Genomic DNA, 5912 nt, shown 5'->3' on the forward strand with positions numbered 1-5912 from the left:
GATGACAAATAGGCAAATACCAGCTGAATTTGAAAGTTGTGATAAGGATTACTTGAAAGAGACAGTAATGAATAGTTGAAAAAGACTCTGTTGAAAGGGGCAGAATAGTTGAATTAAGGGCTTATTATGAAAATTGTTATAGTATGTGGCGCATTAGATGTTATAATGTAAAATCTGTGTGGCTAATGATAATATAAACAAGTAAGGAAGAGTTAAGTTCGGGTGTCACCGAACATGTTATACTTTCGCATGATAAAGTGATAATTGAGATTTCATTATACGTCATTTACAAATTTTTTTTTATTTTGCTGTAAAATTAATTAGATTAGATCAATTTGTGTACTTTGAGTATTGAATTGTATTTTCATTTATTTTAATTGTATTGAAGAGTTATAGTCCGATCGCGACAATTTTTCCACAAGGGATACCTCAGCTCAAATACCNAAAAAATCACCCGATACTAAGGCAACTTTCCACACTATTAGAAATCCCGAATCGAAAAAAGTCCGGAATAAACCCACCCTATTAGCCAGGGACAGATGAGAGAAACAAAAGCACTAAAGAAATGTGGCAGGAGCGATGAATTTCCTTACCCAACTGGCACTGGACCCATCGACTCAAATCGGACATCCACACGTGGATACACAGACGACATGGGGGCCTAGACTTTTATTTGAACCAAATACTTCGTGGACATTTGTGCTTTAGAAGCTACCTTTTCAAATTCCACAATGACATTAGTCCGTACTGTCCGACGTGTACAGAGTATATATAAGACTCTGAACATGTACTATTTCATCGCCCACGATTCTCAAATAGAAGGGAGAAACTATAACCCACACTCGGTGGTAGTTTTCCGGTTTAATCTAACGACACTCATGTGTCAGTCGACAGATAAATGGAAATGTTAGAGTCTAGAGTTGGAAGTAGGTTAGGTTTAGCGGATTAAAGTTCCGCACTCCGGTTTTCGATGCTTTCCCCTTCTATAAAAAAAAAAACCTCCAGTATTTAGCTTCTCTGCTTGTAATGCTTCACCTTATATTTTTTACACTTCTCACTTCTTTTAATCTTCTGTTGCTGAATATAGCTTAATGACTTTTACTGTTCTTCACTCGCGTCGTAAGTTTCTTGCGCTTCTCGTTCATCGATAGCGTAACTCTTTGAACTTCGTTCTTTCGACTGCTTTTTCGGTTTCCAAATTCTAAATGTAACGTACAATTCAAAGAATTTTCATGTTCATAAAAATGCTTAGAAACCTCTGGTTTTCATAACCAATCCTTCGCTTCATTCACACAAAAATATGCACTGTCGCAATATTGCTGCATTTATTTGCTTGACCGAACATCCCCTAAATCATAAGTATTTAAGTTTTTCTACTAGTAAGTATAACTAGAGGACCCATCCACGCTTCACTGTGGCTGATACACAGATAATACTACTACTATGATCTATATGATTTCTATTAGTTGAATTATAACTATTAGTTAATGAGATATAGCATTTTTGTGAAGTAACTTGTGTTAATTTACAAAAACATGGATCATAAAGCATTTTGTGTGTTAATTGAGCGTTGCTTTTTGTGTTACTGTTAAATTTGGGCTCAGGGAAATTCACCGATGAAAATACATATGCTAAACTTAAAGACGCGAAAGCTCTATGCAAAGTGGGTGCCTCGCAAGTTCATAATTCAACGTAAGCAGCGAATAACTGATTCTGAGGTGGGTTTGAGTGCTCTTTAATAGTAATAAAACCGAATTTTTGCATCGGTGTGTAAATGGAAGACATAGCTTCATCATTTCCCACTGAAGTCCAATCGTCATTCTAGTGGACCGCACATGATGAACCGGTTCTCAGGCGTGGAAAGACGAAAAAGTCGGCAGGAAAGGTTATGACATCAGTCTTTTGAGATGCACAGGTATATAACATAATCAACGACTGATTTCTGAGCCAGTTATAATATATTTCACTGCGTATTTGGTTGCAGTTCTTATCTACTATTTCAAATACTTCGCAATTTTATTATTTTTGAGGAAGAATCTGTTTAAAATTATACGCATATATTCAAATGATTCCTACTAACATGAATTTTGAACAAATGCTTATGATTTGAAATATAATTTTTGTGTTTATGAGTTCTATTAAATCTGAACATAAAGAGATAAAAAGTTTTCTGTGTCCTTACCCTGGTACTAAGCTACCTGCCCACCAATTTTCGGCAAAATCGATTCAGCCGTTCTTCAGATATAAATCTTGTAACACAACTTTCTCATATATTATATATGTATATAGATAACGAAATTTCCTACGCTTAAACATCTTCAATTTTAACTATATCCGACATATTTGGCTCAAATGTTCAATCGCGGTTTAGTCCTCAAAATTTGTAAGAAAAATGTGAACAATGTGATGGTATATTTAGATGTGTATTTATTGTAATTCAAATGGCAACTTTCCTGTTTGTCCGTTTCGAGTTGTCCGTCCGTGTACGTCTATTACATTACTGTGGTCTCCTTTGGGTTACAAAAAATTGGTTCATAGGTTATTTGTTTCGTTATTGATTGGTTACGACTGCCTTTATATCGGTTATCTTTTTCCTTATTAATAAAACAATCGAAATTCAACATTTTTTTTTGTAATTATTTTAGAAAGCTTTAAATATTAGCATTTATATATACATATATGCATTAAAAACTAATTTTTCTTTCTTACAATCATTTTTACAAATATAAATAATTATATATGTATTTAAGCAATTTTATTTTAAATTAATTAGTTTAGTACTTAAGTAACTGTAATGCGTAGCTTAAATTTTATAATTTAAAAAGTAAATTGGTGGGATTGAATTCCAGCTTGAGAACTTTCTATGGAAATTTAAAAATATTTAAAATGAACATAACTTAATTAATTTTTGTTTTGCATTTGGTAAAGTATCTTTATTATATTTTAAAAATAAATCCTTGGAAATTTGTGCATAATTCTTAAAAAAAAGTTGAGACTACAATATTTTTCATACTACTTAACATAGATATGTTATATACGGTGGTTACATTCGCTATATACACGCAACTCTTTTCTTACACTGTTCTTTTTACGAGGATTTGAAGTTAGACGGTTAAAAATTAAATTTTTTTTAATTGTTAATGTAGTACGGTTTTAAAATCACTGTCTTGTAATTATGATTGTTTTTACACTTAGCACCTGCTGAAATCAGGATCATTTGTGCGGTAACTAAATAATTTACTAACTTTGTTTAATATATGTTAAAATAACCAAACAAAATGTTAAGGTTTTTCTAGCCAAGCAGTCGAAATATTTTTTTCTAGATTTGTATGGCTGTCAGTCATCTGCGCCAAATAAGACATTAAAGTAATCATTAGTGTTTAATATACTGGATTTTTTCTGAAGTAAATAAAGTCCGATTTTTACGATGAGTCAAATTATTCAACAAAGAAGTTCCCCTACATTTGTATGCAAATCAAATTTCTGGTGCCGTTCAGAATTTTGAAAAAGGCCTTTGGTGATAATTGCTTTGTTTTGTTCTAAGAGCAAGATGGCTACCAACATTAACTGATGATAAACATGTCAACAAAACAAAAGAATTCGTGCTTGACAATTGACGATTAACAGTCAGAGATCTTATCGCATCGCTGGGATATCGGAAGGTTCAGTGAAAACCATTTGACATTTTCTTCGATTATCGATGTGTGGTGCAATCCGAATTCCTTCCGACCGGCCAAACTGTCAACTAGGAATACTATTTGAGTATTATGCGTAGTTAGCGCGAAGCTATCCGTAAAGAGAGGCCGATAACTCTTGGTTTTTGCACCATGATAATGTAAAGTTGCTTACAGCATTGATTTTTGGTTAATTTTTTAGTTTTCTCCTATACCGTGCGCCAACCACTCTTATTCGCCTAATTAATCTCTGTGTGATTGGGGGGGAGCTGGAATGTTTTCGTCCATTCCTACAACTTGACCTAACCAACATAGCTGCTGTCTCCTAACTTGCTGAACTATGTTAATGTCATCGTATTTCTCATACAGCTCATCATTCAATCGCAATGGATCATAAATCTTCCGCAGAACCTCTCTCTCGGAAACTCGTTACGTCAACTCATCAGATGTTGTCACCATCCATGCCTCTGCACCATATAGCAAGACGGGAATAATTAGTGACTTATAGAGTTCGGTTTTGGTTCGTCGAGAGAGGACTTTACATTTAAATTGCATATTTAGTCCGAAGTAGTACCTGTTTTCAAGAGCTATTCTGCGTTGGATTTCCATTGTGACATTGTTGGTTTGCTCATATTTTTACAATATAGAAAAGTTGTGATTAAATTATTCATACTTACATACTCGTATTATTGAAACATATAAACGATTTATCAGACATGGAAGAGTTATACAATTGACTTACTTGTATTCAGTAATCTGTCATTATGTCAAACAACAAGGACAAATGACGACAGTTTATGTATGAACTGTAGAACTGCAACAACAACCATGTCGAAATATGTGTTGGATTTAAACCGTGCATATCATAGTAGACATTTTACAAGTTCTTAGTACAAGATGATAGTTCTCTACCTATAAATAGTGCAGTACATTTATGGAGTAATCGTATTCTACGCTATATAAGATTGTCCATTTATTACAAAATTCACTATATTTATTAAAGCGTCTTACTCAAAAAATAGTTATTTTACGTTTTTAATATTTGACGATAAGGTTGGATAAAAGTACGGCGGAGCGCTAAACGTGTGGTCAGTTCCCTCGAGTGGTTGAAGCAAAAGAGAAAGAGTCGTCTGTGCGTGGCTGGAGTGTCTGTTTTCTACGGTGTCGTAATGGCCGAGTTATTGAGTGCCGGTCGTTGGAGAGAGATGGCAGATGGGTGCTGTTAGCAAAAGCAGCTGTGGGCTGGCGTGGCGTAGTTGCCACATCCATTCCTCTTCCAGTGACTTGGTCTAAAGGAGAAAAGCACGAATTGTTTTGTGTTGGTGTGGGTGGTGATTTATCTGTTAACTCAATGTATGCTGGCTTCAGCATGTCGATTGAGACTGTTTTGTCTGCCCCATTGATTCTGATGATGTAGGTTTTGTCGTCTACACGCTGGATGACGTCGTGGGAGCCAGTGTATGGTTGTTCCAGATTCTTCTTGATGGAGTCTACTCTCTGGAAGACGTGGGTGCACGTGTCAAGGTTTTTGAGTGGGAACAGCTTGTGTTTGGTGTGATGAGCTGTTGGTGTTGGCCTGATTGCTTTGATGATTTGCCTGTATTTCCTCACGAATGTTTGTGGATCAGCTGGTGTGCTTGCTGTAATGTCACCGGGTATACGCAGTGTAGTCCCGAAAAGCATTTCAGCAGGAGATGCTTTCAGATCTGGTTTGTATGCGGTTCGGAGTCCTAGTAGAACTGACGGTAGCATGTCCGGCCAAGGTGTCTCATTGTTGCACATGAGAGCAGCCTAGAGTGTGCGGTGCCACCGCTCCACCAGGCCATTCGATTGAGGATGATACGGTGTCGTTCTGATATGATGAATGCCCAGCATTCGTGAGAGTGAGGTGAACAGTGCTGATTCGAATTGCAGACCTTGATCAGTGGTAATTGTCAATGGTGTACCRAATTGACAGATCCACTGAGTGTAAAAGGCGTGTGCAACTGTCTCAGTTGCCATGTTGTTGAGTGGTATGGCGTGTGGCCATTTGCTGAAGCGGTCAATGATCGTCAGACAGTAGCGAAGGTCCTTGACTCTGGGCAGCTCTATGAGAACCAGGTGGACATGCTCGAAGCGATTGTTTGGTACGTCAATGTGATTTGGTGTTGTGCGATTGTGACGATGGACCGTGGAACGTTGACATGGTATGCAGCGTCTGGACCAGAGGAGCGCGTCTTTTCTAATACCTGGCCAGAC

Source organism: Bactrocera latifrons, unplaced genomic scaffold (assembly GCF_001853355.1).
Source record: "Bactrocera latifrons isolate USDA-ARS-PBARC rearing strain unplaced genomic scaffold, ASM185335v1 scaffold_685, whole genome shotgun sequence".
Lineage (NCBI taxonomy): Eukaryota > Metazoa > Arthropoda > Insecta > Diptera > Tephritidae > Bactrocera > Bactrocera latifrons.